Genomic DNA, 16,837 nt, shown 5'->3' with positions numbered 1-16,837 from the left:
ATTGGCATCATGCCAGTTTAAGACCAGAAATTTAATTTCTAGAGAAAAGATAATTTTTATATTTAGTTTAGGAAAAAATATATATGTTGCAACCATCATTTTATTTTATATTTTATTTTATTTTATTTGTCCTTCTACCACAGACTAGTGAAAACTTGGTCACAACCTGGTATCAGTGGTCATCCTGACCACTTTTTCCCTCTGTTTGAACTAGGGTGTGGTAAACCTAGCTCTCCCTTCTGAAACAAATGGACATGAGTAAATCCGCCATTTTATCACCTATAAATATTATGAAATCTAAAATTGCAGCATAGGAATTAGATTAAATTACAAGTAAGGATAGTCAGAAAGATGTTTGCATTCTTTCTACTACCCCATCATTTATCCAAACTGACAGCTGTCACTGGGTAGATCTCTGATTCTTATTGTAAAATATATTTTTATTGATTTCAGAGAGGAAGGGAGAGAGAGAAATATCAATGATGAGAGAGAATCAGTGATTGGCTGCCTCCTGCATGCCCCACACTGGGGATTGAGCCCGCAGCTCTGCGGCATGTGCCCTGACCAGGAATTGAACGCTGACAGGAAATCAAACCCTGACCTCTTGGTTCATAGGCCGATGCTCAACTACTGAGCAACAATGGCTGGGCCAGATCTCTGATTCTTAAGGTGGAATTTGAAAACTAGCAGCTGGCTATGCTTAAAAATGCTTATTTCTCATTAGCTTCCCTTTTACAAATTCCATGTCAGTGCTTTATGCACTCTGAAATGAGACATGAAGGCAGCCTACTGTGTACATTTGATGTAGCACTGTTTTAAGGCTCTGTTTCTCCATGTTTGACCATCTGTACACCACAAGCATCTATAGATGCAAGTGGCGGACCTTTTTTAATTAAATTCAAAATATCGTGGCAGTTAACTGGTTAAATGGTCCCCTTTATTATGGCTCACTGCAAATGTCTCTTCCTCTGGGAAGTCTTCCTCAGCTCGCTGGTCGGAAGCCATCTTCCTTCTGTTGTATTTCCTCAGTTTGACTCTCGCCTATGGCACTTTCCTGTTTCTTCCACTTTTTGGTTATGGTACAATATGTAAAAATCTTATTTCTTCTACTGGGTTGTAAAGGAACTATGTCTTTAGACATCATATGTAACTAGACACTTTTAGCAGAGGATCCTACAGGAAATGGATTCTCAGTACATAGAGGGCAGAAGAAAAAAAAAGTCTATTACATAAAGGAGAGGCCTTCCTACAGAGAAAAGTCCTTGAAGGGAGTACTCAAGAGAAAGTGAGGAAGTAGAAGAGGAAAGAGATGAATTAGAAGCCAAGGGAGCCCAGACACTGTTGCTCAGGGGTTAAGCATTGACCCATGAACCAGGAGGTCATGGTTTGATTCCTAATCAGGGCACATACCAGGGTTGCAGTCTCAATCCCCAGTGTGGGATGTGCAGGAGGCAGACGGTCAATGATTCTCTCTCATCATTGATGCTCCTATCTCTCTCTCCCCCCCACCCCTCTCTATAATCAATAAAAACATCTTTTAAAACTCCAAGGGATTGTGTCTAAACAAATAAGCAGATAGAGGAGGAAGGAGGTGGGGCTGGGATCATGTGATCTTTAAGGGTGATACTTTACTTCATAGCCTGACTTTCTTTTTCTCACCTCTTGCTTTTCCAGGCCAGCTGAATGGGTTTACCACTACTTGCTATCCTTCAAGAAGTCAGAGCTAAGCATAGGCAATAGCCACAGGCAGGTTAAACTCCAAGAAGCCAGTCTCATTCCTTTCCTGGAAATATAAGCACTGTCTCTCTCAGAACAATCAGATAAGTAAGTTATCAACTTTTCTCCACTGCAAATGGGCAGATTTGATCCTACAACTAGATCACTGGAACATCTTGTTCAGTCAAATTATTACGTCAAGAAACCAACACCAGGGCTCACAATGCCAGGCTGTTTCCCCCTAACCCAAAATACTATCTTGACAAACAACTCTGATTGGAAGAAAGGTCATGTCATCCACATACTGCCCATCAGACCATCCTTCCATACTTAGATGTTATTTTCATTGGATGTTAGGTTGGTTTTGTCCATTGAGTCCCATCAGCCCAGATCTGGCTCCCCATGAAAGAGCTGTCTCCAAAGAGCCAGCTCCTCAAAATGGAACCCTTCACCTTCCCACACGCCAAGGCTGCTTTTCTTTCTGGTTTCTCGGTCCTGAATAAACATACTCTATCTCCCAGGTTCAGGAATCCTCATGACCTTTCCACTACCCTGTCCCAAGGGCCCTTTCTCTCCTGGGCCAACTCAGATGATGGGTTCTCCCCGAATCGTTGCCGCAAAGTCCAGGGATGAAGCCAGTGTTCCCCTCCTCATTCCCTTTCTCATCCAAGGATTGCCACCAAAGCCAAATTAAGTGGACATGAACTTAATCACTCTGAAACCAGACAACAAATGGATCCTGGCTGCCTGTCACTACTCGAGCCAGTTAAGCAGAGACAGGGTTGAATAGTTTATGAGCATTTATTTTCCAATATTGCCGGCAATATGGGAGAGTAGCAGGTCCCCCAAAAAAATCTGCTCTGCTCCCGCTGCCCCCCCAGGAAACAAGTTGCTTATACAGTACTGGGTAGAAGGGCAAAGATTGCAGGCATGGAGAAGTAGGCAAAAACAATAAGAATGGGTACAATAGTTACAGATTGCATGCAATTGAGGCTGGAGGTTGCAAAGGGCTGGTCTGGGTGCCTCCTCCATTGCTTTGGCAACAAGGTTGTTGATCTTTCCATGATGATAGGCAGCTCTCAGATCGGAAGAATGGACAGCATTTCAAGGTTAAGTCCCAGGTCCCAGGGTGTACAACTCCCAGACAGGTCAGAATGTGCTTTCTTTAATCAAAACAAAACAATCAAGGTTAACAGAGCATGATTAATATTTCTTATAACTATAGCTAGTCCCACTGTTCCCTCCTGCCTCTAACAACTCTTGTAGGAAATCTATTAATATGCCAGTGGTAGGTTTAGTCAACAACTTTTGTTGACTAAAGAGCTTCCACCCTGGGGGGTGTGGGTTAAAAGGCATCAATGGGTGGGGGGGAGGAGGGGGGAAGAGGACATATGTAATACTTTCTTTCAACAATAAAGTTTTTTTTTGTGTGTGTTTTTTTAAGATTCAACATCAAGCCATAAAGTTTTTTAATTTGGGTACATTTTTTCCATGAAATGTTGTTAATCATTTATCATATAATTATATTCCCTCAGTCCAGAGGTTAAACTGTATAGGGATGAGCTTTAATTGCAAATCCAAGCAAATTCTATATGAGATAATTGTGTAGTCCCTACCTGGCACTTTACACAAGAACCAGCTCTTTTGTATTCCCTGTGAGTCATAGGAAGAAATGAAACCAGATGAGTAAGGAACACACTCAAGGTCCCCAGCAAATGAGGGCAGAGATTAGATTTGGAACATTGCAACGTTGGGGGAAGGGTGTGTGCTGAGATCCCAGGGGCGCTGGTTCTCTAAGTGGTTGGCTCCGTCTTCTTTCCATCCTAACTCACAGAGAGCCTGTGGCCTCCAGTGGGACTTCAGTGCATTTCTCCTCTGGACACACTGTACTGCCATCTCGGGCAACTGCTTCACCCAGTACCCCTGTTTTCTATCTACCACTCCCCAGGCGCCCAGGTTTCCAGTTGTCTCAATCCCCTTACAAATGCCTTTGACTTTTTTGAAATATCAGTCCATGGATCTTTTTGTTTTCTTCCAATTCTTTTTATGAGTTCTTCCAGGTTTCTCCATCCCCCGGAATGACCCTAAACTCCTTGGCTGGTCATCTAAATGCTGCTCTTACCAGCACCTTTGATTCCCTTGCACCCCATCCCTCTGTAGCATCTCCCAAACAACACCCCAAGCCTGGCTCAGTGTTGTACTTGGTCTTCATACTTACTTAGTTGCCAGAGAAAATTTCCTCAGTCTTGTAGAGAACACTTATCTATGATCTCCAACCTCACCTAGCCCCTCAGCACCTCCCTCAAGCCTTTCCTTCTTGGGGTCCCTTTCTGTTGCCTCCTATATCACAGACAAATCCTCAAGATCATCATGCATGTTCTCCCCATAACCCTCACCTCAATGCCTACTCCCTTCCTTACTGCTTTTCCTCCCACAATGGAGAATCAACTGTCCCTTCTGCCCAAGGCTAGGCCCTCCTCTCCCTCCCCCGCCCTGCTTGCTCAGGACTCTGCTCCTTCCTGGCACTGTACGTCCTCTCTCTTCCTCTGCAGGCTCCTTTCTTTCAGCTTCTAAACATGCTCCAACCTCTCTTCCTTGGCCGCACAGTCCCTTAGCTCTTGCCCAACTTATCTTCCCTGCTTATCCCAACTTCTCAAGAGAGAGTCCTGGTCTCGGCTTCCTCACCTGGCCCTTGCCCCTCAGCCCACCACAGTCTGACTTCCAACCAGCTAACGAACTACGTTCCTAAGATCTTAAGTGCCTTCCGAAACGACACAGATAATTCTTATCTTCCTGGATTTCTCTGCCCTATTTTTATTTTTAATTGTAGTAAAATACACTCCACATAAAGTTTACTGTCTGACCATTTTTAAGTGAAGTTCAATAATGTTAAGTGTGTTCACATTGTTGTGTAACCATCTTACAGAACTGAAACTTGGTTCTCATTAAACAACTCCCCCTTTCCCTCAGTCCCTGCAACCACCATTCTACTTTGTCTCTATGAGTTTGACTACTCTAGAAACCTTCTATAAGTGAAATTATATAGTATTTTCATCTTTTTGGACTGCATATTTCAAGGTTCATCTATGTTGTAGCATGTCAGAATTCCCTTCTTTTTAAAGACTGAATAGTATTCCATTTTATATGTATACCCCATGTTTATCTATTCATCTGTTGATGGGCACTTGGGTTCCTTCCACCTTTGGCTAATGTCAATAATGTTGCTCTTTGAGACCCTGCTTTTCTTCTTTTGGATATACACCCAGTAGTAGTATCACTGGATGATATCATCTGCTCAGTTTTTTAAAAATTATTTTAAAATTGATTTCAGAGAGGAAGGGAGAAGAGAGAGAGAGAAATATCAATGATGAGAGAGAATCATTGATTAGCTGCTTCCTACATGTCCAACATTGGGGATCAAGCCCACAACTGGGCATGTGCCCTGGCCTGAAATCAAACCAAGACCTCCTGGTTCATAGGCTGATGCTCAACCACAGAGCCATGGGTTGCTCAGTTTTTAAGATTCTATCGTTTCCTCCTCTCTGCTCTCTGCTACACTGTTTCCTGAGACATTGTCCCATTTTCACTGCCAGTTCTCTTTGTACCCCTCCTTTCTTTGTCTCCTTTCCCTCTGAGTGCCCTAGGGGTCTGCTTCAGGCAAGGTCCAACCAAAAAAAAAACAGACACTGCCTTTCAAAGAAAAGGGTTTGATACAGTGAATTGGTTACAGAAAACAATGGAAAACTGAAAGAAAGAAAAAAGTGAAGGAGAATGTTGAGGTAGCTCAGAGCAATAACTGCAGGAAGCCACTCTCACCTTTAGGATTAGAAAACAAAGGAAGAGTTGTGGTCTAGGGAGTGACTTTAAAATTGATGTTGAGGGTCTACAATTTCATGGGCTCACTCTTTATTGATGAATTTAAGTGGGAATTTAAAGTGTGTGGGTGGGAGATAAATGGCCCAAATGGTCAGTTATTGAATCAACCAAGGTCTCTGGAACCAAGGAGCCTCCGTGGGGAGAGGCTCTTTATCTGGTTGTGTCACTGATGATGTTGTATTCCAGATAGACACCTTGAAGTGGGTGCCTCTTGTAGTGAGTGCCATGGCAATCAAAGCTGAAGTCAGGCTCCTGCATTACAAAAAAGAGAAAAAACAACTGTCAGGGTGTGTACTACAGGCAGAGACTATCGAACAGTCCATCAGATTATGTCTAGGATTGGACTTTGGGCATCACCCTTCTTTATGGAGCAGGAGGAAGGGGAGATATCCAAGGTGAAGACAGAGACCAGAGAAGTACTGAGCCAGGGAAATGGAAGGAAGCGTTTCAAGAAGGAGGGGAGGATCAGTGAGGTCAAATTTTACTGAAAGAATAAGAAAGTTGGGAACTGAAAAAAGGTTTGAATTCCACCACAAAAAAAAAAAAAAAAAAAAAAAAAAGAGGAAGTTTTGCACAATTTTAATAAAGTTGTGTAGATGGAAGCCACATTGTATGAGATAAAGAAGGGACTGGTTTCATAGGAGACAGCAGAGCTACAGGCTCTTTGTTGAAAGGGCAACATGGAGGTGAGGCAAGCCCTCCCATTGGGAGGAGTAAAAAGAACCCCAGAATGTTCCTTCTCATATTTTCTTCTCACTTCTCCTTTGTGCCCGGATAAGAGCAGAATGGGCTGAATTCGTGGCAGAACACTTCAATTGCCATTTTCTCGCTGTTGGCATAATGTCTTTTGAATGTAATTTTCACAGCTGGCATGAAATAAAATTCTATTCCTTCCCCAAACTTACACAAAGATCACTGTTGCTTTTCATGCCTATTCAGATAATGTGAATGAAATATAAAAATACAAAATAAATTTTTCTTTTAAAAATATGTTTGTATTGATTTTTGAGAGAGAGAGAGAGAGAGAAACACTGATGGTTGCCTCCTGTATGCACTCCAGGGACCGAATCCACAACCTGGGTGTGTGCCCTGATGGGGAATCAAATCAGTGACCTTTTGGTTCTCAACTGAGTTAAAAATTCCTTTTTTTAAAAAAAATTCTCATGATAGGCTTTCAAAAATGTATCCTAGAATAAATACTCCAAGAATAAGAATTTTATATAATAAAAGGGTAATGACCAAATAGTGGAACGATCGGTCGCTATGACGAGCACTGACCACCAGGGGGAAGACGCTCAATGCAGGAGCTGCCTCCTGGTGGTCAGTGTGCTCCCACAGAGGAGCACTGCTCAGCCAGCTGTGGTGGCGGGAGCCTCTCCCACCTCCGTGGCAGCACTAAGGATATTCTACTGATGGCTTAAGCCCGCTCCCCGAGGCGGCTCCCAGACTGCTAAAGGGTGCAGGAAGTGGCAATTGAAGTGTTCTGCCAGGCTGAGGGGAAACTCCCCCTCCCCCAGTGCACGAATGTTGTGCACCAGGCCTCTAGTGCTGTAATAAGTTTTTTCTTAACACACCTAACAGTATTTGCCCCAGATCATGAACAAATTCCTCTTAACAAGGAACAGAGATGACTAAGAGAAGTTTTCTAAGTTATAAACCTTGGAGGTTGGGAAATTTGGCCCGTTTTCAACTTGAAAATAACCCCTGGCAATGCTAATCAGGCAAACTTGCATTTGTGTCAGAAAGCTGAGTCACCAGGTGACAGGAAAGCCCAGGTAACTCTGGCCCGAGCAAAGACCTATTGACAGAGAATGTCTCCACATAGCCTTGAAACTGAAGATCTAACAAAAATTTTCAGTACCAAAAGTTGGACCTGCCAATAGGTAGATCTAGGTTCTTATCTGAACTTAGATAAAAACAGATAACCTAATACAGGGAGTATGTGAACTTGGATTGAGAAAAGTATATTTATATTCATTAATCTCTAACTGGAATTTAATATTTTTCTTAAATTATGAATTTAGGCAACACACCTCTAGAATTAACTGAAATCATGGATTTTTCATATCACCTTTTAGTGGTTGCAAAACCTTTGAAATTGCCTTTATATACTCATCATTACTAGTTATTATATATGCCATTAGAATTTGATTACATGCATTATAAAGAAGCACATGCATTATTACACCAGAAATTTGGGGCTTAAAAACATTTTTGATGACTTTATGTAATAATTAGATTATTCGGTTATTCTATGCATTCTGTTTTATGCACTTAAAACCCCATTCTGTAGTCTTTACCAGATTGCCAAGGGGGTTCATTGCACAAAAAGATTAAGACGCCCCGACCCGGTATTTTAAAAACAACGCATACGGTTCATCATTTCTATTTGCAAGCATAAAGATATGAACAACACATTCTGTTTGCAACATTTGGTGCCCTTTGTGAGTTGGAATGCACATATAATTTTTTGCAAGGTTGTGTTGTTTAGGACAAATCGTTGGTTCCATGTTTGCCTATGGAATATAATTTTGGTACAAGTGTAAGGAAGGAAAGATATTTTACTTCCCTTTGGATGCCTGTTGGATCAGACGGCTCCCTATTAATTGATGTGGCTGGCACAGACTCCAAGGTGGCCAAGTCCCCATGTGAACCCTGGGATTTGAGTCAAAACTCCAGGGAGGTACTGGGGTCCCCAGACATTCCTAATGCAACCGATGGCCCTGGAAAGAACATCGGGACAAATTCCCAGCCCACAAGTGCAGCTCGGTGTGGGAGGCGAGTCACTTTGGGAAGCACTTCAGAATGCTAGCAAGTCTGGAGTGAAACAGTTTGGGGAGGAAAGGAACATCTGGAAGATTTCTTTTGTGGTTAGACCACATCTTGTTGACTTAAAAAATCAGCAATTTTCCTTAAAAATGTCAAAGCTGTTTTTAGAGTTCTGATACCTCATGTCCCAAAGAACCCCTCATTTGTTGCTCAGTAGGAAAATATGTTAGATAATCAAAGCCAATTTATCAATGTAGCATCCCATAAATTACTGCACCTACTATAGCTACTCTCTTGGCAAAGAAATCTTGAACACTTCATAGAAAAATGTCCCTGTACTGCCCCCAAGAGATAGAATCACAGAGGTTAGCTTATGTAGTCTGAGAACTATGGATCTTGTAGAGTCTATTTAAGGACCCGTAGGTAGAGTTATGCTCAAGATACCAGAAACACTAGTTGAGTGATCAAGGCAAAAATGCCTGGGATTTATTTTTTTTCCCCCAAGACATCAGCCAGAGACTTTGCTGAAGTTCTGTCCAATGCCTAGTTCATAACTACACATCTGGTGAATGAACAATAAAATTGTATTGCTCATGGTTTAAGCATAACATACTCAGAGAAGGAAGGAAAAAAGAACTATGCTTGCCTTGGCACAGAACTTTGTGAAGGAAAAGAAAGTATTTAAATAAGAATCCATTCACAGCACCATGAGTTCACAAGATCTAGAACTTCAGGGTTCCTCCATGCTTCTCAAAATTTATGTGCACGAAACACCTGGGCATGGTGGATTCTATAGCATAGGTCTGGGGTAGGGATCCAGATTTCAGTTTTCTTTCTTTTTTTAAAAAAAATTTATTTTTAATTTTAGAGGAAAAGAGAGAAACATGGATTTGTTGTTCCATTTACTTATGCATTCATTGGTTGGTTGTTGTTGTTTTTATGTTTTGATTTTAGAGAGAGGAGGGAGAAGCATCGATGAGAGAGAGGAACATCAACTGGTTGCTTCTCATACAGGCCCCAATCGGGGACTGAATTGGTAACTTAGGTATGTGCACTAACCAGGAATTAAACCAGTGATCTTTCAATATATGAGATGACACTCCAACCAACTGAGCCACAATGGCCAGGGTCATTGGTTGATTCTTGTGTGTGTCCTGACCAGGGATCAAACCTATAACCTTCGTATATTAGGAGATGCTCTAAATAACTAAGCTACCCAGCCAGAGCCCAGATTTTAGTTTCCTAACAAATTCCTTGGCAAGCAGAATGGGGAAATAGGCAGATAGTTTATTCAAACTGGCCCCATCCAGCACCCTGACTCATCTGCCTCCTTCTCCCTTATACAACTACTCCCTTAAGCATTAAGACAATGAGATTCAGATCAACTTCAAATAATCTTAGGAACAAAGCCTCAGGTCTGTTGACCATAGAGATAGAGTTTTGATCTAACTAAAATAACATCTAAGCCTCAGTTGTATTTCAGCTCTAGGCCTAGAAAAGCGGCAAAACCAGTCAGAGTGTTGCCATAGCCAATATCAGGACCAGACTCAATGACTAATGACCCCCTAACCTAGGGCCATGGTCCTGAAAGCTTACACCTGGCAAGTTGATGAATAGTTTATTGAGATCTACCCCTAAAATTCCTATTTTTAGAAAACAGATAAAAACCCTTAAGACAAAGGACCCAGAGTGTGCTCTCCCTGGAACAAGCTCTTGCTGCTCCCCCCATTTTTCCCCTGGCTGCATTTTTGCTTTGTTTTCTCCTAAACTTTAAAGGTTCCCAGGAGACTTACTAGTACCATCAGGAGAGAGGCTCATTTCACCTGGTTTTAGAAGATCATCATACACCACACCTTCCTGATCCCACCAAACGCAGAGCATTGTCTTCTTTCAAGAAGTGATTTGGCCTTGCAGTTGATATCGATGGTTGACCCGGATCAACCCATGGTTTTGTGCATTTGGGATTCTCAAAATAAATCCACTTTACATCGCCAGTCACAATTTGATGCAAAAAACTTTCCTTTGTGCCCTTTTTACTGATAACTTTTCGGTTTTCCCATTTGTCTTTCGTTCAATTGTTGTGGTACCCATTTTCCTTCCTTTAGAATCTTTCCCATTGCTTGTAAATGATCAGAAATTTGCTGAGCAAGGTTTAATCTTCTGCAAATTGTTTTTGAGTTTGACACGCATCTTCATCCAATAATGCTTGTAATTGTTGGTCTTCAAACTTTTTCGGTTGACCTGGGTGCTCTTTGTCTTTCACATTGAAATCATCACTTTTAAAGCGTTTAAGCCAGCATTCACAAGTGTCTTGAGATGGAGCATGTTTACCATAAGCTTCCCAAAGTATTCAGCAGCACTTTTCTTTAAAATAATAAATTAAAACTTCCCGCAAATGCTGTTTTTTTTTGGCATGAAATTTGACCTTTTTAAGCATAAAAATATCTATGATGTTAACACCTTCAGCAAATTTGATATATGAAGTTTTGAAGCTTGTCGTCAATACAACAAAATAGCATACATATCAAATCGCATACCAACATATGTGTAATTCCATGTATTGAAAAGAATCCGCATTAACCGGTACACCTACCGGTAGTAAGAACCATGGTCCATCATCTCCATTAACAATACCAGTGTTGCTATTCCTTGAATCTTCTCTTAAGGGTTTATAGACAATAATAGAGCCAGGACTAGGGTTTGATTATAAATAACACCAAGCAACCTAGGCTCTCCTTAGCAAGACCATAAGTGAAAAATATTATTTCCACAATGACATGATGCTAGTAAATTTTTGCCTTACTCTTTCCAGGTTACCTAAAAGTCCTAGAAAAAAAATCAAGTGTGGTACAATATTATCTATAAATATCAAAGTGTTATTTTTCCTTGAACAGTTAAAGTTCTATTATTAATAAACCTATGATATTAAATTCTTTGTTCTTCACAAAAATATCTAGAACTTTCCTTAAAATATTTTGTTAATGAAGACATTGCTTACTATGGTATTAGTTTACACTTTTAGATAGCCTGAAAAGTTATATTTATTTTAATTATATAAAGAATTGTTACTACTTCTTTGGCGGTAATTATCATCATTAACACTTCATTGCATTTTGGGAATAACAAAAACATTATTGTTTTTTAATGATAGTACTCACCTACATCAAATGCTTTCATGTCTCACTTCCACCCTAGGCTGACAGGAGTTTTGCTTCTGCAGTATTTAGCACAAATGCCTTTAGATATACTGTTTACTTTCTCTTGTATTTTTAAAGAGTTTGCATTTTTAATGACGCTACTTTATTGGAGGACAATTCCCCGTGGCGCAGTCAGCATTCATTATTAATGTTTTCTATTCTAAGGCAGATTGAGTTGTGTAAGTCTAAACATGTGATTAGTACACTCTGTTTTTGCTATAAATGATGTGTCAACCTAAAGCAAATAATTCTATTCTCATACACTCTCCTTACAAAGAGAATGACCTTCCATAATTCTCTGAAACTCAATAATATGGACTTTCCTCAAGGAAACACACTGTTATGTTTGGATTAAAAAAAAAAACAACAAAGAAAAAAACCTGCCCTATTTTTATGGCAATTGATATGGAAGTTTTCCACACATGTTCCTTTGAGTTTGAGAAAGGTAAGTGAATGTGTTCCCATCTTGAGATATCTGGCATAGAGGCCACTTTAGACTCTGCTCATTAGAGTTTTACAGGGAAGTCACGTGTCCAGGTATGCCTTAGCAGCCTGCCCTTCAAGGCCCCTCCCACTTCAGAGATGGACCAGCCAAACTGTAGGCAAAGCCTGAGACAGCAGCCTCCACTCCCAGTGATGCAGGACTCGTGCAAACGGACCCATACCCGAGTCCTTCCCCTGAGCTTCCAGCATTAGTCAGTAAAGGCGCTAGCTTTAGTGGGTAGGGGCGATAAAAAGAGGCGCAGGGAATTTTCTTTATCTCAGTCTGGACGATGACTACATCGGGGCTTACATATGTAGAACTTCATTAAGCTAGAGCGAGGTACTCACACACCTCCCCGCATGAATTAATGTATACAAGGAACCATTTGCATTGTGCACTGCTGTTTCTTTTGAAGTAAATGCCCCTGAAACAGCTGTGGATCCAATGACTTCCCTACAGGCTTCTTCCTTGGTGCCCTCCTCTGTGCCAGAATGTGGCTCACCAGGCCTTGCCGAGCTGTCAAAACAGCCGTGCAGACAATTACTGAGCCAGAAAGAAGACACAGGCTCTTCCTGAAAGAATGTACGTAAAAAAGGGGGTCATGTCAAACAAGGTGCCAAGGTCCAAGTCCACAGAAAACTGGGGGTAGGAAACAGGCACCAGGCTTGGTCCCTGAACAAATCAGACCAACCACCAAAGTGACTAAGAATAACAAGTGAACCCTAGCCGGTTTGGCTCAGTGGATAGAGCACTGGCCTGCAGACTGAAGGGTCCCAGGTTCTATTCTAGTCAAGGGCATATGCCATGCCTGGGTTTCCTGCTGGCTCCCCAGTGGGGAGGAGGGGGCATGCAGGAGGCAGTGAATCAACGATTCCCTCTCATTATTGATGTTTCGATCCCTCTCTTCCTCTCCCTTCCTTTTTGAAATCAATAAAAATGTATTTTTAAAAATTAAAAAAAAAATGAATGGGGTGGACCAGCCAAATAGCAGAGTCTGCCTCCTTGACATTAACAGATATTTCATTTAGGAAGGAATTGACCTCACTTTAACCAAAATAATTCCCACCCATGATAGCTCTCTACAACCCTTAAATTTGGAATTATTCTAAAGTAGAGCAAACTGTCTTTCAAAGACAAGATACTTTAACCTCCATCAATGAAGCCTTTATAATGTAATATTTGAAGTTCCTCATTCAGCTTCCTGCATCATGACAATTTCTGGCGTGCAAGGTTATTGTAGGTCATGCTCATTTATAGTCCCTCTTTAACTGCAGTGGTTATAGCAGCCATACCTATCATTTATCATCTAACTACAGTGTTCACAAACGTGCCCCACCCTACTATCCTCTGACGGGCAGTGTCCCTCCAGATGTACATAATTGTCAAAGTCTTTAGGACAGGACAAGTCACTTTTCTCTAACTCCACGCAATTTTGTTTTACATTTTCATCACTTTCAGTTTTCTTATTCCATTTGCCTTGCCTCCTTTTTCATCCTTTACATGTTTGTTTTTAAATTATCATTACTATTCTTTAAGAGTACATAAATTCAAGTATTTTTTATAACATTTTCTGGAGGAAAAAAAAAGGGAGTTAAGAGTGAAGAACTATCTTCCAATATCATAACCATGGTTGGGTCTAGTTGTATCAACTTATGGTCCCTGCTTCTTTTTAAATTTTAATTTATTTTGCGCGCAAAAGATTTGTTATTCTATTTATTTATGCATTCGTTGGTTGATTCTTGGATGTGCCCTGACTGACAACCTACAGCCCAGGCATATTGGGGGGATGCTCCAACCAACTGAGTTACCTGGCCAGGGCCTATTTCAACATGGCCATTTAGTGTCCTGTTGCTTTCCTGGGTGAGGACGTTGACTATCTGTTTATGGTGACTGTGATGCTAGATCATTTGTCAATTCCCTCCTGGCCAATAACGGTGCCAGCAGCAGTGGCGCCTGGCGAAGAGCGAGTTCTAGACACACACACACACACACACACACGCACGCACACACACACACAGCACAGGGACAGCCTTCCTTCCTCCAGTGCAGAGGCTCCGCACTTCCTGGGTCCCCGATCTCGCGCCCCCTTCCCCCCCCACCCCCATTCCCTGACCTGTATCCACCTCCTCCATCCTCCATCCTCGCCCACCCTCGGCTGGCTGTCCAGGGTGGCCCCAGGCTCCCGGCCTCCCTCGCGCCTCCCGCAGCGGGGCTGGGAGACTGGTACCCACCGACCACGCCGGCCCGCCGCGCAGGCGCAGAGCCTCTCCTCGCGCGGCCGGGCAGCCATCCCCAGCGACAGCCCCGCCCGCCCGCCCGCCCGCCCTGGGATGCGAGGTCCGGTTCTGTGGTCGAGCGGCGGGCGTCGCCACTATCTCCGGACTCGCCCTCATCTACACGACAACCCCTCACATTCCTGGGGACCAAGTCCACAGGGCGCGCGCTGGGCCTCAAAAGCAGTAACTTGGGGGACCCCCGCGCAGGAAGGCGCTGCGGGGTAGGAACGCAACGCGCCGCCCCGAGCCCCGAGGCGGAGCCCCGCCCCCCGGGGCCGACTTCCTGCCTCCGCATTGGCCCGCGCGCCCGTCAGTCTCCGCCCATGGGGCCCGCCGGTCCTCCTCCGGGTCCCTCCAGCTCCCGGATCCCGTCCTCTCCCGGCGCGACTTCAGGGCCAGCCGGCTCCGGGACTCTCCGCCGCCTGCCGCCGCCCCGCACCTGAGCTGGCGCTGCCTCCGAGAGACCCGGCGAAGGGGAGGGCCGGGCCGGGCCGGAGCTGATCATCGCCCGGGCGGGGGCAGGTCCGCGGCCTCTCTGCCGGCAGCACCACCTGTCGCGGAGCGGGCCGGCGGGTAAGGCTCCGTGCGGAGGCTTGGCGTGGCGGGCCGGCTGGGGCTCCGGGAGGCGAGCGGGCGTCGGCCTCTTGCCGCCGGGCCCGGGAAGCCGAGCCTGACCGCCACCGGCTGGCTTCTGCGCGTGCGGCCGGCGAGGTCCCCGCTTGGCGGTTGGCGAGGCGGGTGAAGGGAAGGGGTTCGCTGAGGGCGGGGCGGGGGCGGTAGGGGGGAAGAGGGGTGGGGTGGGGAGCGGCCGGGTCGCGGAACCACCGCTCTTCCCCGGCCGACCCATCGCTCTTCCCCGGCCGACCCACCGCTCTTCCCCGGCCGACCCACCGCTCTTCCCCGGGGCCCGGTTTTGGGGGCGTGACTTGCCCCGTTTCTCGACTCGCTGGCCCCAGGGCGATCCTTTCCCGCGCCTGAGCGAGGCCCTGTGGCCTCCAAAACGCGAACATCTCTCCCTCCTCCCGCGCCCTTTAAAGACCGGTTCTGAGACTCCGAACCTCTTTGGCAAATTGACCTCTTTTTCTGCAGAGGTGAGTTAAGGATGAGTTGTGTGTGTGTGTGTGTGTGTGTGTGTGTGTGTGTGTTCGTTCGTTCTTCACTGAAAGGAAGTTTGCTGCAGCCTGGAAAGTTCTAAGATCGCACCGGTTCTGCCCATTCCTGTGAAATGGCATCTGTGGACCAGGGTTGGCAGGTGTTTGACGCTGGTGATAACCATCTCTGCTTGTGTGTGGTTCCATTCGTGGGCTTGGGTTTGACTTCCTTGATTCCGAAGATAATTCTAGAACACTTGTGTTGCCCTTTCGTGAGAGGCTAATCAAAATAATAAATCTCAACAGAAGTGCTTCCCTACAGAAGTCGTTTTATGTCTGATTTCATAAAGGGAGTTGCGGCAGTCCCTCTTAGTTTTGCAATTGATGACAGTAACAATAGAAGCACACATTGTTCTCTACATGAATTGTTTCCAAATTACACTTTGAGATGGTACTGTTATTCTGTCCAGTTTACAAATGAAGAAACTAAGGGCTAGTAGGAAGGTTAACTTGCCCAAGATTACAGGTTTTAAAGGGCAAAACCTGCGTTCAAACCCGGTAATCTTAATAGCTCCAGTACCTACATAACCCTGTAAAACTAATGGCAATGTTTCACTCAAAAGTTTTTCTCTTTAGTTGCCAAGCATTTGGAAGGTAGAGAAGATAAAGTTGTTTCATATATACATATAGTTTCGTATAAATATATGTATATTCACACATCTAATAATGAGCATATTACTTGGATTACCTAAATTAAATCTTATAAAAGCCCTATTTGGTAGGTCCTGTTGTTTATCAGCTCCACTTTAGTGATGAGATTGTAACTTACTCTAACTTAGGATCACAGAGCTAGCAGTAGCAAAGCCAGGATTTAAATCCAGCTGTTTGATCCCAGAGCTTGCTTTTTGATGATTGTGCTAGACTTGCCTGGATATTGATATTATTGAATAAACCTTCAGGTCAAGTAGTCAAGCTTTTTATGATAATAAAACTCACACATCTACACATACATGTGAGTAATAGTAGTTACCCAAAAGATAAATATATAATCTATTATGAAATTACATGTGTATATATAGTAGTTACACGAAAGGTAGATAAATATATAATCTATTGTATAACTAGTTGTTACATGTTGCTATGTTACATGGTTTACAGAAATACAGAAAAAACAGTTTAACTGTATCTTCTAACATTGGACATTTAAATAATCAACTGTGAGCTCTAATTTTGTAACCTATATCTGACAGTTTTATGGTAGTTATAAAGAATTAAAGTTAGACATAGAGACCAGAAATTCTGTTACAACCTTTTACCATGCATTAATAGGAAATGTTGGGCTATGCTTTTATTGACATTCTTCATTCTCTTGAGAATTAAAACATACTCAATAGTTACTCCTGTGAAAGAACTGCTAATGGATTTCTC

At 43.4% G+C, this 16,837-nt stretch overlaps 1 protein-coding gene and 1 long non-coding RNA gene across 3 annotated transcripts in view; one reads left to right on the top strand and one right to left on the bottom strand.

Moving 5' to 3' along the window:
* Nucleotides 1-2,511: 2,511 nt before the first annotated feature.
* On the bottom strand, nt 2,512-14,493 carry LOC311625051. 2 transcript variants are annotated; one of them, XR_014795425.1, is made up of 3 exons: nt 14,166-14,493; nt 5,533-5,844; nt 2,512-2,879 (listed from the first exon to the last, which is right to left on the bottom strand). It is a non-coding gene; the product is annotated as an uncharacterized lncRNA (long non-coding RNA). The 2 variants fall into 2 exon arrangements; XR_014795426.1 differs by having other exon boundaries at nt 5,787-5,844.
* Nucleotides 14,494-14,669: 176 nt separating this feature from the next.
* ME2 (malic enzyme 2) overlaps nt 14,670-16,837 on the top strand; it is a 41,555-nt gene continuing 39,387 nt past the window's right edge. The window contains exon 1 of the mRNA XM_084888935.1: nt 14,670-14,891. The gene's annotated coding sequence lies outside the window, so the exon portion shown is untranslated. The remainder of the gene's footprint in view (nt 14,892-16,837) is intronic.

Source organism: Pipistrellus hanaki (genome assembly GCF_964339955.1).
Source record: "Pipistrellus hanaki genome assembly, chromosome: 6".
Classification (NCBI taxonomy): domain Eukaryota; kingdom Metazoa; phylum Chordata; class Mammalia; order Chiroptera; family Vespertilionidae; genus Pipistrellus; species Pipistrellus hanaki.
Note: the sequence above shows the minus strand (reverse complement) of the source record. Positions and strands in the feature narration are given on the sequence as shown.